At 31.1% G+C, this 20,901-nt stretch overlaps 1 protein-coding gene across 2 annotated transcripts in view; it reads right to left on the minus strand.

Annotated features, from left to right (window-relative positions):
* Nucleotides 1–20,325, minus strand: part of LOC130890994 (solute carrier organic anion transporter family member 74D) — a 74,545-nt gene extending 54,220 nt beyond the window's left edge. Inside the window, exons 1-2 of one of the 2 annotated variants that reach the window (XM_057795470.1) lie at nucleotides 20,282–20,325; nucleotides 17,164–19,260 (exon numbers count right to left, since the gene is read on the minus strand). The gene's annotated coding sequence lies outside the window, so the exon portion shown is untranslated. Of the gene's footprint in view, nucleotides 1–15,770; nucleotides 16,647–17,163; nucleotides 19,261–20,281 lie in introns of those variants that run through there. The other variant, XM_057795471.1, reaches the window with a different exon arrangement.
* Nucleotides 20,326–20,901: the final 576 nt, after the last annotated feature.

Below are 20,901 nucleotides of genomic sequence, written 5' to 3' on the forward strand. Positions count from 1 at the left end.
GATACTTGAGCGTTTTGTTAACAATAAATTAAAAATTCAAGGTATTATCGTATGTAAAAACGTCAATTTAAAAACGTTTTTGATAATTAACCATAGGAGGACTTTGAATCTTTATTAATTAAAAGCGACACTCAAATTTTAGTATTTATTTATTTTAACCATTAAAAACATCCATAAGTCATAAGGTCCCATTTAACATTATTGATTTCAGTTATCTAGCGACGTCACCAATGCCTATAACACTTTTCAAAAGAAAAGGGGGGGTGGGGGCCTTTTGAGAAGTACTGTAAGTAGGATTGTGGCAAAGTGTACCCTGATTAATATATTTCCCAGCTCTCGAATACCTATATATTCATCATTAGTAATTCTGGACAAAGAACAATATCTATAAAAGTATAACATTAAAAATTACATTAATTATGTATAAATTTTGTTGTTTCTTTAAAAACTTATTAAATTCAACATATTCAAAAATCAATATTCAAATTGAAGCTTGATAGAACTACTTCTATACGTAGAAATATGGATGGTTCGACCCATAATCATCGTATAGTCCAGAAAAATTAAAATATTTTAAGACTAATAATTTTAGGTGTAGAAAAAATTGGCTATATGCCTAAAATATAGGATGATGCATTTACTTTCATATGTCACAGCATTCTGGAAAACCCTGTAAGATTGTAAATAATTTTAAAATATGAAAACGAATCAATCACTAACGCAACTAACATCAACTTTCGTTGAATTTCATGTTTATATAGAAAACTGAAAAACACATGATTTCATTTCTAAACAGTTCTTGAAAAGTGTGCTTCAAAAATGAGGAAATTATATATATATATATATATATATATATATATATATATATAAATATATATATATATATATATATATATATATATATATATATATAAATATATATATATATATATATATACATATATTAGTTATTACATTTTTGTTTTTTAAATTATTGCGGCGGCTCAGTTGTTTGCATATCTGTATACAATTAAATTGAAATGTCTGAGTTATTAATTGGTTTATTGAAAGTGCTATCTTTTGATTTATTAAATTCAAATGTGTTGTCAGAGAAACAGCGTATCGAAATCTTGATATTGTTGGGATGTGGGGATACAATTAAAATCAAAGTCAAGTACTCCATTTAATGCAAATATCTCAAAAATATATAATTTATTAGAGTTTCTTGATTTTTTTTGCTATTTTTCCAAAATATATATGCTCCAATATTTATGTCTATTATCATTTTGATTCATAAGTTTCAAAAATCAATATTCAAATTGTGTCGTGACATAAATATTAAAATATTGATTCTGGTTGCTCTCCAAATTTGTTTTTAGGTTAGAATAAGTTAGGCCGTTATATATATATATATATATATATATATATATATATATATATATATATATATATATATATATATACATATCTACCTATATATCTATATATATATATATATATATATGATATCATCTCTCATTGACAATTTTGAGGTTCCAAATCCGCAAACCTGTCCAGATCCTCCACGAGGGAACACGAGTGCAAGAGTGTGGATGGTAAGCTCATGTCCTTTCACCCGCCCTCGCCTGAATGACACGTGAGATCGGATGAATAAAGAATTGAATATAACTAGATACAGCTACAAATATAGGTATTACAGATTTTTGGTACTTCTTGTGGAGTGCAAATAATAAATTTTGTTTTGTATTGTATTGTACGTATACAGGAGATAAAATCTAAAAAAAAGTCATAGATGGCGGCTTTTAGAGGACATCTGAGAGAGAAATAAACTTCAATTAGATAAGTTTTCAGTAACTAGCAGCTGAATAAATCGAGAATGTGGATGACTAGCAATTACGGCGCCAAGACTCGTGTCTTGTCGAGAGCTTCTAAGAGGCGTGTCACGAAAGTCTGGGGCGGACGTGAGAGAGATGAACAAATTAGTTTATTCTCCTAGTCATACAAATTATATACTATCAAATCGAAAAATTGTTATAAAATTTATATAATAAATCAACATTATCGTATACATATCCCTTATTAAGTAGGTCACAAAATTAAATTCATTCTAAAAGTTCTTGTAGTTGGTTGTCTTAATCAAAATGACACAATTTCAGGTCATAGGAAATAAAATAATCATCATAGACGCAACATTATTCAATTCATTTACTATTAAGTTTCACACAAATGATTTATCATTTTGTAATGTCTTCTCAATCGGTTATGATAAAACATTGTTTCTTCTTCATTTGAACGAGTGATCTTGAAAATCATGTACCTTATATTTTAAAAATAAATAAACGGAAAGTATTCTCAAAATATGCTTGAAAAGATTTTCTGATAGATTCCCAATAGAAAAATATGTCATTTATAAAATGCCATTTCAAATTATAGTCATTGAAATTTCTACACCTCAATTAAAGTCGTAACCAACTAATGAATGTCTCGAAATGAACCTCCTTGGTTCTTTCATGTTACTCTCTGTTAATAGAAAGTATAGTAAATAAAATAAGATGGACCACCTATCGATACTCCTTTTATCGTAATTTTGTACAAGTACCCAGAACTGCAGCACTTAACGGAACAAAGAATAAATGACCAAAGAAGTACTGTGAAGAACAATTTGTTTCCTGTACCTATCTTGCAACAAATACGAGAAGAAAGCCTTCTAGATCTTCACAAAACGTAATCCTGTAATAATCTCGCAGCGCACACGATTAAACTCACACTGGCAATGAAAAGGAAGAAGTACTCAAATAATGACACCATTCCCGATTTTGACAATACTCAACCAAATAGCGTCGATGAATTGTCACTCGAAATGCGCAAGGAATTCGCGGAATTTGAGGGCATAAACCCAATACGTCGTCCAAAATAACCCAAAAAGACCAAAAAAACTCATTGCAGGAGTAGACTCATTATTGCATAGGTGTTAAAGTGCGCCGTCTATACAATCAGCAAATACACGTGACAAAGAACCGTACCAATAACGTTAACCAAAAACACTGGTGGCAAAGCTCTGCCTAGAACGTTCCATTGATACTATTAGCAGCCAGCTAGGACGCCTAACGGAGTATAAGAATTGTGCATAACCCTCTAAACACTTGAAAAGCCACTTCAGGAAAATATTTAAGAAAAGCAAAAGCTGAAAGCGTAATCCAAGCGTTTATCGAAATACATTGAGTGCACAGAAAAGAAGCAACAGAACAATATGTTTCATAGCAACACGAAATGTATTTTACAGGAGACTTGCCTGATAACAATACTACCCAATCTATGCAATCGAAGCAGCAGTTGTAAAGTATTGGTCCTTATTACGGTCAACCCCCAAAAATCACAAGAGAAACGCCGACTGGATAGGAGCTGAAGAGAAGCGGTTAATCATTGTCCCGATGCAGTTTGATGATTTCACACTAAAGGAAATCAGTCACGTAGTCCACGGTACCAACAACTCACCAATTCACCATGCTCAATGATACGAAGTACGATTTTAATATTATAGCTAATAAAACACCAAATGTTTTATCTCTCATCTTCTCTACATGGATAACATCGAGAATGGCATTGTCATAAACGAAAATGTGTAACTACCCAACGGAGATATCGTACAGGCAATGGAAAACGGGGAATCTACAAATAGCTGGGATTTCAACAGGCTAGGTTATTGGACCACAAGCAAGCAAAACCTAGAATCCAGGACCAACACACATAAATGGTAAATTCACTTATAAAATCAAAATTAAATGCAGGAAACTTAGTCCAGGCAATAAACACCTATGTTATGCCTGTTCTAACGTACGAAAACAGAGCTAGAAGGTATTCAGATTCAGGTATTCAATGATGACGAAGAACAACAACCACCACCCGAAGTCATCCACTATTAGAACTTACTTGATCGTGTCAACCTTTACCTTCAACAAGTAAAGAGACTACGTGAATTCTTTTCAGAAAAGCGGATAAATATTACTCAACTCTGAAACTCGCCAGAATGTGACTGAAAGGTAATATTAGACCCCAAAAAGCTGGAGCATCTTAATGACCTCAACCAGCCACTTACTAACAACGAAGCATCAAACAGGAGGCTAGCGGAACTCCCCTTCCAGGACCGAGGGCTTGGTGATGCTATCCATGATCAAGTTATCAACACTAACAACTACAAAAAGAATGTGATTAAGAATCCAAACACTCAATCCGACAAATGCAGAAAGTGTCAGCAAACATCAGAGACCATTTAATATATAGCATCTGCTTGTAGTGTATTAGCTAATACTGACAATCTGCACCAGCATAATCAAGTGTGCAACATCATTCACCCGAAACTGACCAACAAGTTCGGTCTTCTCAGCATCTATATACCATACTTCAATCAAGTACCAGCCACAGAAGGAGGTGCTTGAAAATGACAATTTTAGACTCTACTACGATAGCTCTATTATCACAGATAGACAGGTGACGAATAACAGACCTTACATCGTGGTGGCTAATAGAAGAGTCAATTCAGGTCTTATCGTCGATGTAATCATACCGAATATTTACAACATTCTCAACAAACACTAGAAGAACCGCAGATCCCTCAATTGAGATTAAACAGATAATAGTCTCAGTTATAACTTCAGCCACCGTCGTCGTGCCTAAAACCATACGCGATAGCATCGCCAAACTGGGATACTTGCCACAAAGTGTGCGAGGTTATTATGTGATAAAAATGTATAAACATTTCTATCAAAAAATATATTAAAATGAAAAATAACTAAATCTGCAGCTAGATAAAAATGTCTTCATGATTTTCAAAACAAATCATATTATCATTGAATTTATATAGATTTCACTGAAGTGGCTTCACTGCGATCATTTCAAATCTATTGTGGTCCTTTAAACTTAATATTCAACAGCTTCAATATTCTTATAAAGTCTATCAGCTCAAAGACATAATATGTACTCCGCAGTTTCTTTCTTTGAAACATTGATTTCGAATCCACTGCTTAATTATTTGTATTAGTAGTTGGAAGTATCTGTTCCATTGAAAACATTATATATAATTATAAAATTGAAGTTTCAGATAGGTAACATGAAGTTTATGTCCAATATACTTTTTTCTGGCTTTGAAATATTAAATTACTTTATTTAATTTAATTAAGTTGAAAGGTACCTTCAATGAAAAAACACTGTGAATTATTTTTTTACCTACATGCTTTTTAAATTCCTTTTGTAGAATATTTAAGAGATTTCTCATAGATATATAACATTTGGTGTTTTGTACCTACTATTGCCATTTTTTATGTGATTTGTTCAAACTTTCCACGATATTTCGAAATGAGCAGTTTACATTATTACATATAATTCATTACTGTCAAAATATCGGGAATTGGTGAATGGAACTCAATACATGACTTACTTCGTCAAATAATCAAATAATCATAACATTTTACAGTGTATTTCTAGAATTAAATTTCAGTACTCACCCTATATATTCTTTTGTGTATATAAAATCGGATATAAATCTGCAGAAGTCGATCGGAGTTATAATGGGAATACATTGGTTGTTTGGTATGGTTTATTTAGTTTCAGAAATTCTTTGAAAATGATAAGAGAGAAGCTATCAGTTTCAGGACTATTTGAAGTTAACATTTCCTTTAATTTAACAAAAACTATGTATAACCACAAGAGCGAAACAAATCTTTCATACACTCGTATTTTGGTATGTAATATTCACGTTTCACTTAAGATGAACTAACAAAATAGGTTAATGTTATTAAATTGAACGACACAGGTTGCTGAACCTTTGTATATATTGTGTCAATCAAGGCAATAAATTAACAAAGGACATTACCTGCCATTCCTATTATTTTTGAAAAATAAAGTAGTCAAGAGTGATGTTACTCTACAATAAAAGTCCATAGTTGTTTGGACGATAAAGCTTTTTTTTACCAGCGTCCTCTATACTTGCAAAGTAACAGTGTGGTGTGTTGCTTGCTCTGTTGGTACTATTGGACCTTGTTACAGTTAATTTGGTTTGTTACATACGTATGCTTGAAACATACTGAAAATACTGTTTACACTACCACTACACCAACACTTACAATTAGACTGTCTAATGTGCGTTTCGATAACCAAGTTATTGTCTTCAAAGACTGAAGGTAAACTAGAACCTATCAACTTGACTTACCTATATTATGAGCCTTCTCCCGCGAAAAATAATTTTAGTGGGAAAACCTTTTCGGCGGGAAACTTCACATTTATTATTTAACTACTAAACTATAAAGTGGGCTGTAAGGAATAGGCCCTATTTAAATTATTCTTACATTTACTTTAACACTTGCCAATGTTCCTAGGTCTCCCGACCTATCGATATGTGACTTTTATATATGGGTGTACCCTAAGAAGTGTGTCTATAATTACAAACCGCTAAATTTGTACGAGTTGAAATATACAATATACAAACTGGCTGATCATTATTTGGAAACTTCATCCGTCTCCCGTGTTTCACCCTGAATAAGCATTACTGTAGTATCAATTACTTTGACAATCTGTAGTCAAACCCTATGAATGAAATTCAAACCTCTCTGTAATCTTAGAACAAACACTTCCACTCAAGAGCCACTCAACAAATTAGACAATTAAACTGCGGATAACTTTATTTCTGATGTGCATCACTGCGGGTGTCCATTTCTAGCGTTTACCTACTATTTAAGAGTATGGTTGTTATTTCAAAACTTGTGTTTGGTAATCGAGGCTAGGATGACCCCTACCCAGAGTGAGTTTGTTCAGGTATACACTCACCCTCGAAGAACCGGCTAATAGTAATACGAAAGACGTCTACAATAAAAAATGACGTGGTTTCAATGCAAGAGAGAGAGAGATGCTTTATTGTTGAAAAATTGTTGCAATTTGTAGAAAAAAGCCTGTAAAAACTAAAAAGCAAACTTAAACATAACTAAATAAAGATACAAATACAATAAAATTTCAATATAAAGAAGGAAACCACCATAAGTAACAAAGTTATAGGTAATAGTAATAGGTAATAATTAGTATATGAGTCTATAGCAACATTAAACCAATATGCAGCATGCCCGGAATTGAATATTATTATTAGAATAGAAGTCGTTTACAGAGTAGAAGGAACTTTTCAATAAAAATGCCCTCAAATTATTGCGAAATGAGAGAAAATATGTTATCGATTTGATTTCAATTGGCAAGTGATTGTGCATTTTTGCAATGTAAAATATAGAGCCCTTAACTAATTCTAAACGTGGAGCAGATAGGTAAAGGGAGTGCAACGATCTTTCAGAAATTGGAGAAGCGTGCTTACGAATTAGGCAAACGGATTTAAAGATGAATATGGAAGGAAGAGTCAGACTTTTTAAAGAAGTCCCTGCAGTGAGCCCTAATAAAAAAATTACCTCAATTCAAAGAAAGAAAAATTAATTTTATTCACAATTTCAGTTTAAGTTTCTCTTCTAACAGATAGATAACTAATTTTTCTCCGTGCGTCTCACCTTATTGTAAAACACATTGCTTTGGACGATTCATCACTCAATTTCAAGACAGAACATGTCTAATGAGTTAAAAGGTGTTTGATCTAATGCCCATTTTACAGAACGATTGTGATTTTTCTATCAAATACACTGAAGTTGGGGAAGAATACTAGGTACGTAGCATATTCATAAAAATAAAAGAATTCCATCATTCCGAACATCTTAACCATCAATCAACTTTTATTTTGTTGTAGATTATTTCCTGTAGAATTAAAAATAAGTCCACATAAGTAGTTGAAATATTACTCGGTCAGTCTATTACATCCATCGCCATAAAGTAACATGATTCACCTTTAATACTTATTCCGAAAAAACTCAACAGTCCGACCTTGAAGCGAATAATTCTATGGGTTACTTCGTAGTTCCTACTTGATCACTCGTTTAAATTCTTGGTGTGTTTTATATATTACGACTCCGAAAAATTTTTACTTCTTCTGCAATTAAATTTCGGAACGCCTCACAACTATGAAAATAAGAGATCATAAAATCAAATAATATATTTCAATTTAGAATGCTAATGTTATAGATAAATACAATCAGAGGTTGTCCAGAGAATAAATACTACAATGAATGTTATGTTCTACAGTAAAATGAAGTATATTACCTATGTAAAAAGTACGTGAATTTGACTTATTCAGTTATTATATAAAGAATATACAGATACAATAAATTAAGTGACTAAAAACCAATAGAACCAAGAAAAATTTTGACAATGGAACGAAAATGTAGTAAACTTGTAACAATGAGTATTTTACTATTTGATAAAGAATTATGAAAACACATTAGTTTTCGACAAAAAATTTAATGTTATTGTTGTAGAACAACAAAAAAATCATTTCAGACTTTTCAATGATATATGAATACATAATTGTATTCAGAAAAATAATTTTTCATGTAAATGTTTTTCCATATTCTAGCTTCTAAGAGAAATTGATTTAAAAAATGTTAATTATATTTTAAATTGAATGGAAACATTCGGTGCTGATACAGGAACTCGGAATAAGTAGCCCAAGTAACTAGTACAATAAGCTTTAAATGATTGCGTCCCAAAATAGTAAATTAACAAGTACTTTTAAAAAGTACTTAGAGGAATCATTATTTTTACTAGAGACAAAAAAGTCAAGTATCCAGTTCGAAGTGACTACTCCATATAGAGTTATTCGAGTTAAATAAATGTGCTCTAAGTACTTACTAACTACTTCCAGTATAGAAAATTCTTGCTTTCTAATTTATCAAGTACTTTCTGCACGAAACCCATTGGCTCAACGCATATGAACGAAAAAAATTGACAAATTATTTCTTTTCAGTTAAAAGGTGGATAAATAATACATTCCTTGGTAGATACATCGGTGGAAGAGAAGCGATAAAATGGGTATATTCCTATAAAGGTATTTAAAATCGTTTGCTTAGAAAACTCTTGAATATTTTTAAAATATGAAAAGAAGAATAACAACTTTGAGTGGAGAACTTCAGACATAATATTCACCGGATATGCATATTTCTACATTTTCTACATTTTTTTGTTATAAGAATTTGATATGAATAAGAGTCTAATAATTTTGTATACCTTTATACAAAAAATTAGAGCATTCAAATTAAACAAATTAGAGTTTATGACCTGAATTAAGTAGGTGCAGGTATGGATATAAAAAAATAAATACTTTCATTTCTTCATTCATCATTAATTGGAATCGAGCTTTTACAGTTAGTAATATTTCTTCGCATTATAGCCTAAAAAAATCTAAAATTGAAGTTCAAGGCCACTGGTAGCCTAAAAATAAAGAGAAAGCACGGAATTGATAGATAGGATCGATCCTTTAATTTAAAACGATCATACTGAAGCAAAAATCTACAGAAAAATAATTTTCAATCATAGATCTTCTCTGCTCTGGCTTCTTCTATTATAATACTAGTTTCGAGTTTCAAAAAAATGACAAGTAGAGCAAATTAAATAGCAGTTTTGTAACAGCACCATTTCAGCAAATGATTTACATGTTTTTCAAAGTTTTACAAGGTGGCATACTAAGCCTATTAGTGTTTATAATATTGGAGGATATAAGCGAATGAATATTTTCTGTTCATATAGAAATAGCACAGGTAAACAGTTGAAAAATTCACAACATAACATTATATACACAAGAAATTCCACACAACACTGGACAAACCACAGAAAATAACTACCAAAAACATTTATTTTTAAAAACAACATACATTGCTCCAAAAACTTTGTGTAATCAATGGGTATCTTTAGATTTAGTCTAACTCACTGCAATTTTAGTCGTAACAATCTTCAATTTACGAAATTTTAATTTCAAATATAAGAAATTAACAAAATCTGTAATTCTGTTCAATGTCAGTTTAAAATTTTGTTTTTTAACTTATGTTAAATATTTAATATTTTACTGTAATATTTCACATACTTACCACAATTATCAATTAATGTTATTTACAGTAATTTTAATTTTTTTAAAATTTTTCTCATATATAGAATAATATAGTGTTTATATTATATTTATAATTATTTTAGTCTCCAATAAAGAATATATGTACATGCATATCAAAAAGAATTCACTTTTATAATTAAATGTATGTTGTTTGATAAATATGAAATTCAAATATCTTTAGCATTTTTAGAAATGGTTCGAGTATATGAAAATAATAAAATTTATAATTCCATTTTATAAATTTCAATGTAACTAAACAAATTGATTTGCGGTGTTTTTCTGTATTGAAATGTGGCACAAAAATGTACGGTTAAAAGAATTTGCCTTGTTTTTACCATTCTCCTCCACTGGTTTGGAAAATCAATTGAAGGTATACCTTCCTTATATTAAAGTTCTAACAGACATAATTTACAGATCTTCAAACCCCACGATATTAGCACAATCTTTAAGCCCAAACAGAATTTTTTCCACATCAATCCAGCAAAGATAGAATATCCAATAAACACCATAGAGTGTATGAAAACCCCTGCTTAGCTATCACCATTCCTACATTGGCGCGACAATTTGAAGTATTTCCGTCAGGGCAAAGGAATACTTATTGTTTGTCACTAATTCCGATATTTCCTCTACCCTTCCCCAACATCGTGTCCATAGCGGACACACAATCGATTTCAATGGAACACAAACTTCGCACCTCTTCACTCCTTCAAGAAGCTATCGAAATAGAGATTACCATCAACTTGAAAATATCTTCTTCATCTATTTCTTTCCTATGCCACTTCGGCCTGCTCCAGTGCCAACAAAAATATTTTCTCCAAAACCCCCCGAAAAGCCGAACTCCAAGCACGCTAATAGGTCCCTTATACTCACAAGTTATAGTTTCAAGTTTTAATCACTTTCATATTTTTGTTTAAGGTTTTTTTATTATATATTTCCAAGCTTTAGAATTCTTATGTATTCATCATCTGGAGCTGAAATTATTGTCAAGTACAATATACAAATATGTATAAAAGTTTAAAAATAACAAAAATTACTTACATTAATTAGTTAAGAATTGTGGCGTTTCAAATTTCGTTGCTTCTTTTAAAAATCATCGATTTCAAAAATCAATATTCAAATTGACGCTCGATAAAAATATTAAGATTATTGATTGTGGTTGTTATAGAAATCGTTGTTCATTTCCATTGGTTACATTACAATTACAATGATGTTGATTATTGATTGTTGGTTATCTGATTGGTGAGTGATCTCTTCGACTGACCAATGTGCATTTTGTCACAATTTGAAGAAGGAATTTCATATAGTATGTTTAGGCAATTTATTGAATAGTGTTTAATCTTTTATTTTATTAAAAATAGATTGAATATTAAAAGTTTGACTGTACGCTATCTTAATATTGTGTTGTTCAAAGTTTAGGACGTCTGACGTGCGTTTCGATAATCAAGTTATCGTCTTCAGAGACTAAAGGTAAACAGTTCACGTTCAGTCTATGAAGAGAATAACTTAGTTATTGAAACAGGCGGCAGACAGTGTAATTGTGAGTGTTGGTGTACTGGTAACGTGTACAGTGTGTTGAGTGTTGGATCATAAATTTTAAGAACTCCATTTTTCATCTGCCTGTTTAAATTAATCTTAGTGTTACGTGGGTGATATGAATTATAATTGATACATTTGCCAGAACTTATTGGTTTCCTATTCCAGTCAATTTTATTATCTTCCAATCAATTTAGTGTCAAAAAAGGTAACGATTTTTCAGTATTATCCTTTTCTATAGTGAATTGTATATGAGGATCTAAGTGGAATAGTAAATTATCAATTTCATTATATGGAAGAGATAAAGTTATATCATCTACATACTTTTTAATGAAAAATAATTTGAAGGGTAGAGCAGATATTACAAATTCCAAAATATCATCCATTATATAATATACTAATAGATGGTATACTGAAAATCCATTGGTGTTCAAAGATTTGTTTTATTATTATTAGAAAAATATGTATTATTTTATCAATTAATATCAATTCTAATAAAGTTTCTTTATTAAGTTTACAATTTCTACTTATAGCACTACATTTATGTTGTAGAGCTCCAAGACATATTTAAACGGACATTGCTAAGAGGGATACTGCATCTAATTCTAATAAGACGTAATTCTGTGATAATCATTGTTATAATAATAAGATTTTGTGAAAATTTCAGTTAACCAATTAGTAATAGGTTATATCGGAGTGTTAATTGATGCTACAATTGGTTTAGCTGATACAGTAGGTTGATGAATTTTTGATAAACAGTAGAATTTAGCTGAAATACAGTTGTAGTTTGTTAATTTTTTATGAGTTTATTTCTCAATTTATTTTTGGTTGAAAACTTTTTTCATTAATTTATTACAATTATTAGTTGTTTTGAAAGTTGGATCAATAGTAAGTTCTTCGTTTGATGTATTATTATACATTAGTTCTTTGGATAAATTTAAATATTGTTGTTTCTCCATAAAACTGTGACATTACCTTTGTCAGATGGTAAGACTCTTAAATTTGGATTTTCTTTTAAAAAAATTTTGGATGGGTGCTTTAGCTATAACGTTTCTTTCTTGTTTATTATATATGAAACTGGATATGTAATCAATATTAGCTAACATAGTTTTAATTGGAATATCTTTAGTTCATGTTTCTAAAACATCTCTTAAAATTATTTTTTTTTTAATTTTTTAAAGATGAAAATTTGAGAAAATCAAGAAGAAGATAAACATATCAAAAAGTCTAAGAAATAAGAAATTAAATATATACATACATATAACTGAGACCAAAATGAGAAAAAAAAGTAGAGTTGAGTAAAAGTTGTGTAATGTAATATGTAATAAATTTCAATGTAACTATGCATAATTATAAGTTTGTCCCTCATATCTAAACAGTTGGAACCTTTCCTATCTCCCACAATCTATTCCAGTTGTCTGTAGAAGTACTATGAATTATGAAGTACCTAGATATTAGACAAGCAGGGTTTGATAAGAGAAACACAATCTGGGGCATTGTTTAGTGTCTGGAATAGACTAAGAGATGGTAGTAAATGGGGAGACAATATCAAAGCCAAGAAAAATATATGCGGAAGAAATAAAAACAGGATTTTTGGAAGTAGAGCCAGTTGTCGCAATTATCTAAAAGAGCAAAGTTGTTCCTTACTTATTTCTTAATAGATTTAGTTTAGACTCTTCTTACTATAGATAGTATAGGATATGCGGAAATAAACAATGTAAAAATATTGTTTATGTTAAGTTCTATTATTACACACTTCGTCTATTATTAAAATTTATTGTGGTAAACTTTTATAATATCTAGATGTAATTCAACGTTCAAAATTATACTATATAATATCTTAATATCAAGCGACCAAGGTTAATATAAAATTCAATGTCACTATCACTGACTTAATTCATGGCCACGTGTATTTGGCTGTTTTAAAATGTAGGATATAGCACAAAGTTTTGTGATAGCAATTCTATTATAAGACCCAATATTAACCATATATCCACACGGTGAGTTCAATTTCGCTTTGTCTACAAAATTATAAAATTTTTTTTGGCAGTAAAATATATTTCCGCAACCTCTTTCTCTTCACAACCCATATCACATTTTAAATGAAACATTCCATTCTAATATTTCGATTAGTCTAGCTGTAATTAGAGGAAACTATTAGGCTTATTAACAACACACAATAATGAGCTATTGTGAGATATAGAAAACAAGACCTGAAAGATAAAATTGATAGGAATGCGGCGTATCACTCGCACTTAACCAAAATATGATTATGTGACCTAGTTAATCCGCCGGAATTAATATTTCAAACATGTACTCTAAAGACTGTGTAATATGCATGTAGTCTTCAAAGATAGATCTAGATGCTGTTTTTCTTTATCATCAGACTTTTTAAATAATTTGTAGGTGAATTTCAAATAGAATGTAGATCGTTAAGATGTCACCATAACTTAAATGCAATTAATGCTTGTTCTATATATAACTAGAGCAAGTGCAATGAAAAGTTTTTTTCCAGTTTCAATTGTCACCCTAGAACAACTAGGAACTCCTATACCTATATTTCAGAAAACCAAAATAAATAAAATATACACCTTGAAATTAGAGCACGCTATATGTACTTTTAATGACTAGAGATGAAAGATAAAATTAAATATTTATCCTGATTTTGGTGTGTATAGCGGTATCATGCAAGTTTCAAATTATAAGCAGAAAAAAAACTTTTTGAATATATATATATATATATATATATATATATATATATATATATATTTATATATATATATATATATATATATATATTTATATATATATATATATATATATATATATATATATATATATATATATATATATATATATATATATACCGAAGCAGGTCGTCGAATCGTCAAATTTTTACCTGTTGCTGCAAACTTCTATCTATGATAAAAAGACCAACAATTCAGACAAGCATTTCCTCTAATCAAAGTGCTCAATGAGCTCATTAGGATTCCTTATCTTCATGAATTCAAAATCATGCCACAGCATAATGTGTTAGTTTTTACAAAAACAATATATTTTTACTCCATTTGGTGATAACGATTAGCAAATAGATTGTATCATTGTGTGGAGGTCGGCGAAGGTCATTTCGAACATTTAATTAGTTAATTTAAATTTGGTAAAATGTTAAGTTTTTTGTATTATTCCTGATATTAAAAGAGAGAGAGAGAAATGTTTTATTGTTAAAAAATTGTTACAATTTGTAGACAAAAGCTTGTAAAAACTAAAAAACGAACATAAAAATAACTAAATAAAGATACAAATACAATAAAATTTCAATACAAAGAAGAAACCACCATAAGTAACTAAATTATAGGTAATAGTAATAGGTAATAATTAGTAAATAAGTTCATAGCAAAAATTAAAGCAGTATGCAGCATGTCCATAATTAAATATTATTATTAGAATAGAAGTCGTTTACAGAGTAGAAGGCACTTTCCAGTAAATATGCCCTCAAATTATTACGGAATGCGGGAAAAGATAATATCAATTTAATTTCTATTAGCAATTAATTGTGCATTTTTTTGCATAGTAAAATAAAAATAAAAATTAATCATATTCAAAATATTTTTAAAATTATTTCGCAAATTGCAAAGTTGTGTAAAGAAATAAATTACAAATTACATAAGAGCCTAACCAAGAAAGTGAGTTTTCCTATTCAAGAAAAAAAACCTTACACTTTGAGGAAAATATATATTGGCAACAAATGAATCAATATTTCAGCTATTTTTCAACATAGCCGCCACCAGAATCGAAACACTTGCCTTTTCGTGGGATCAACTTTAATATTTCTATGTGGTTTGTGCGAAATTGCCAAATCACCGACCGGAAGACAAGAATTTTTTGAGGATTAACCAAGCACAAAAATCGTTGGAAGCAAGTCACTTCCGTCAAATAGCTGCTTGTGCGTCGAACCGTATGTGGACAAGCATTGTTATGGAGGAACACGGCATCTGTAGTAAGCATTCTACGCCTCTTGTTTTGACACGTCGCAATTACCAGATTGTTTCACGCATTGCATTGTGCAATGTGTTCAAATATTGCAGACGGAGAATAAAGTAAGAGCTTCCATTTTGGACTATTGCTACCACTATAGTGGAACGAGGCGGTATCTATCCGCTAGTATATGATTGATAAATCATAGATTTGTTACGACACGATTAGTTACGTTTACATTAAAGGATGAAAAAAGAAAACTTACTTTCTGGATGTACCTCGTATTCACACTCACGGATTGAACAGCGTTAGAAATTTGCAATTTCTCGACGTTTCAGCTTCCACTTTGAAGTCATTATTAAAAGAGGACCGGATTGGCGTAGTCATTTATTCAACGATAAGAAGTGATCCGATTCCGTGGTCTCAATCTGCCAACTTTATGCATCGAATCACCCCTTTCGACCGATTCCAGAATTTCAATCTGCTCACTTTGTGGACATTTTTCTATCTCTATAGCTTCTTGAATTATTACTATTATTTCTATTGCAATTGACAGTGTGTTCTTATACCTTAATACGTCGAAGACCACCTCGTATTTATGAGAATTTAAACTATTTTTTTTCCAATTTCAATACACTACTGTAGTTATTATGTCACAAGAAATTTGGAACATTATCCAATACGTCCATGTGACCAATAACTCTCTTAGGTGACTAAACAAAATCTAGTCTTCACTTATAAAACTTTTGAAACTTCTAGACCCCTATTTTTATTTCGAACGTGATCTTTTGAAGTTGACTAGAAGTGTTCAAGCGCAGGTAAAAAACTGGAGGAAACAGACGACAAATATTACTAAATTTCTACTACCATTTTTTTTATTTATGATGGGAATAGAGCTCATGATAATTACTGTTAAAAATAATAAAAACAGGTTGAGAATTACTAACCACTATTTATCATCAGCTTGCTTTTGGAGAAGTGGCTGTTAATTAATGAAATGAAAATTATTCCAAAATCCATTGAGTAACGAGAGAACATTTCAAATTACGATTATATAGAAAAGAAGCTAATAAAATAGATATGGACTTTTACTCATAGATAATTAAACATTTGATTAGGATATGGTACTTGGGCAATTCACGTAAATAACATACATACATATCTATGTTGGTATTTACGTGAAACAATTCAGTGGTAGGTAAAATTGAGTGAAAATTAATTTTTTTTAATTCACATAAAGATAAAATATTTTGTAATATCAGTATATTCACAGAGAACAGAAAAAATACCTCAGGTATTTTTTCAACATTTCTATTTTACTATAAGCACTTATCATTGTTACTTAAAATACCAGTTATTTCAGCATGCAATGTTCCAAAATTAAGAAAAAAAAGTTTTTGGATTCACATACTGTGTAAATAAAAATGAACGACTTGTTGATTTTGTATGGTTTATTTACTGAATAATGGAAAAATTTGCTGCTATTTTTGTTATTTATGATTATATTTACTTAACAAAAAAGTCAGACGTCTGTAGATAAATAATATATTAAGCCGGCTACAAATTGCAATTAGCAGATGATTAAATTCGGATCACGGTACATTAATACAGAAAATGAGAGTTTAATACAACGAAAGTAAAAGGACGGAGATTCTCACCTGATCACTAGTATGAATGCATAACATTATGGGACTGGGTACAGAGCAGAATCATGAAAATCTACTGTCGAGACATTAGCATTGCATGTAGACATATATAAACAAAAGCAATGACAATACTAACGCGAATCCCGAACGACACAGACTGAGAAAAACACGAGCGACAGTGTCTAAATAACCAACACCGAATATGAACACAGATCACTTTCTCCCGTGCGCCGTAGTGGTACGAATACGATAACGCAAACGCAAACGGGATAAACTGTAAAATAAATACGTAAAGCACCCTCTCTTAGCGGTGCTTCCCAAATACTGTAACTATGCACTGTCGTTGGCTGTCTGGTTATTAGTGTTGCTGGCCACATTTAACACTGGTGCTTCTCTACCTACTTCATTAGCATAGCCGAATACACCGCTGCCTTTGCTTCTGCCTAACATAATCCAAGTCGGCACTTGTCCGTTGTTGCAATCTCCATCGAACTTATTTATAAAGATGGACGGTGACTTGTAAACGGTATATTTTCCATAACATACGTTACAATTCACATTATTGAAATAGACGACTAGACAGATCGCCTTTAATATAATCTATTTTCATGAGTTTGGCATTCTGAAACTTATATAAATTATTATACTCTATTTGGAAAGAGCGTAGAGTAATAAATGCAAAACCCTGTAATTTTTAGTATGGTACTTTACGTCCAAAATTTGAAATAATTAAATATGCCAATGATAAAAAGTAACTGGACAGAGATATATAGATTATACAAAGTTGCGCGAAAGGAAGCAAAAAAAATGATTATTTAAAACTTTACTTAACTTAAAAAAAGTAGAAACACGTGAAATGATTTTAGATTGGACGTATTTATTGTCACTAGAATAATTTTTCTCTGCAATCCCTTAGCTGCAACCGTAACAACTTTTTTTCAAATGCAAAGGTATGTTATATGTAAGGTCGTTAACTAGCTTATGAAAAGTAGAATCTCACCATACATAGATATATATGTCAAACATATTGTCAAAGAATATCTCCTTTGAATTTCAATGAAAAAAGGAGAAACACGCGATTCATTTGATGCAAAGTACCTAGGCCAATCAGCCGATCAACAGTCAGTAAAATTGAGACAAAATTTAATTGTCATGTTAAAATTATTCGAAATGCTTAACGTCCTAAGGTATTTTGAAAGACAGAATGTACTATCTATACAAAATTCAGCTACATCAATAACTGCAATATGTGTTTTCTTAAACAAAATGTTTTCTGATGAGGCGAAATTTAGTCTAAATAGAGCCGTCATTCGTCAACATTGCAGATACTGGAGTAAGAATATTCCTCACTTTATGACTGAAGTGCATACTTAAGAAAATTATTATCTGGGCGAAAATAATTATTTATCTTTATATTTTTAAAATCTAATAGGGGAACGTTATCTGCAATGCCCGCGAATAAAATTTATGCTACTTCTTTCCAACAAACTTATATAATAGTTGTTGCTAATAGTGCTGAATTCATGATTAAAAGACTTTTAAAAATCAACGATTACGTCATCTTATCAAACTGGTGATGTCATTTTCGCACACTGTTTAAAAATGAGCATTTAAAATCGTCCTATTCCAGGATTTCATCTGCAATAAATTCTTGCATAACAATGAAATTTTTCGATAATTTAGCTACATATAGTGAAATAGCGATGAAAAATTCCTTGAAAATCTATAATAGAAAGTTTGAGTTTTTCTGAAAAATATACTTTTATTCCTTCAGCTACATGTCCTCCTAATAATTAGTAGATAATAGACAAGTGCGGAGTCCTGTTTAATATCCTCTCTCTTTTGGTGGGTCGGGTCGCAGGCACCTTATTTTTATTCACGAATTACTTGAGCGCATAGGCGTCGCTATAGGAGTGATATATATCGACATTCAGGCTCCCACTTTGGAGCCATTATCAAGAGAAGGGTGGTTATTCGTTCATTGGTAAGAAGTGATCCGATTTCGTGGTCTAAATCTGCCTACTCCACTCAACGAATCATCCCTTTTTTTGGTTGACTCCAAAGCTTCAATCTGCCTACTTCTTGAAATTTCTTTGAGGAAATGAAAAGCTGAAACAAAAAAATATAAAATGATGATAATATAATATAAAAAATATGCGTACCATCGATAGAACTGGCAATCTGAGCAGGGGATTTCATACACTCCATGGTGTTTATTGGATATTAAATCTTTGACGGATTTGATTAAGTGGGAGAGTTTCTTATTGGGTTTGTGGATTGTGGCGAATACCATGGAGTTTGAAGAGTCTGCAAATTTTGTCTGTGACACCTTTGATGTTAGAAAGGAGCACCCCAGTTGATCTTACAAACCAGCGGAGGAGGGTGAGGAGAGAAAATTTGTGGATGCCCCTAGAGGTTTAGGATTTGTTGTAACCATTCCGAATGCGATTACGGAAGCGATTGTGTGAATGGGTTTGCGATAGACGAAGTGAGAGACACTGTATGGGGACAATTTTTTTATTATGACGTCAAGGAACGGCAGAGATGATTCTTTCTCCATCTCCATTGTGAACTGTGTATAAGAATTTACGCCATTCAAATGGAGTAGGAAGGAATCTAAAGTACCTTTTGCATGGGGCCAAATGTCATCAACATATCGTAGCCAACAGCTTGGTCGGAGAGGGAAGGAGGATAGTGCTTTATTTTCAAAATGGTTCATGAAAATAATGGCAATAACGGGACTGAGAGGGGATCCCTAGGGGGCACCTTTGAGTTCCGGTAGAAATTTCCTTGGAATATGAAGTAGGTGTTGGACAAATCATTTTTGATGAGCGGAAGGTAATCTGGGGCGATGTGGTGACTAGTGTCTGAGATAGACTAAGTTGAGGAGATAATATCAAAACAGACAGGAATATATATGGGAGAAATATCGAAACCTTTGAGTAGGTCAATGAAATGGCTTGAGTTTTTGACATACGGTTGGGATTGTTAAGCAATTGGCTGAAGAATTTCCGTAATATGTTTGGCCAGGAGTTGGGTGGTTCGATTAAATGCACTAACAATAGGATATAGTGAAAGATCGGATTTTTGAATGAATATATAAAATTAGTATGTCAAAAAAGTGACTTACTTCAACTTGGGGATGGGTTCCTAGACGTTAACGTGAGCTATAATAAGTGGAACATATTCTTGATAACTAATTCACATTAATTGCGGATGTTGTAATTACTAGTTAGATATATAAACTTCAAACTTGACTGAGTTGCAAACCGTATCGGTTAACCATACAAATTAGTCACACACAAATAATTGATTTATTGTAGTTATCGACAATTCCCCTATTGATGGTTAAAGATCATCTAACAGAGTTCCCGCTATTCATATCATAACCTACCTTAACCACATGTGTTTCCGGCAAAAGCTCATACATTAATAATCTTAATTTATGAATGTGGATCATAAACGTCACATAATATTTTACATACATATTTTTATATAATTCATGAGTTTTTAATCTAATTAACAATTACATTTTCCGCAATCAATGTGAATTAGTTATCACGAATATCTTATTATAGCTAGCAATAATACGAGTATGTGTACGACGTTATCAATAAACACCCGCAGATTTGCAATACAATCAAAATGCGCTTATACTTTCTGTATTATAAAACTAAGTTTGTTTTATATTCTTCATTCTTTTACTTGATTTCAATCGTTGTGGTTTTACTTAATAAATCGAATTAAATT

This window comes from Diorhabda carinulata, chromosome 1 (genome assembly GCF_026250575.1).
Source record: "Diorhabda carinulata isolate Delta chromosome 1, icDioCari1.1, whole genome shotgun sequence".
Lineage (NCBI taxonomy): Eukaryota > Metazoa > Arthropoda > Insecta > Coleoptera > Chrysomelidae > Diorhabda > Diorhabda carinulata.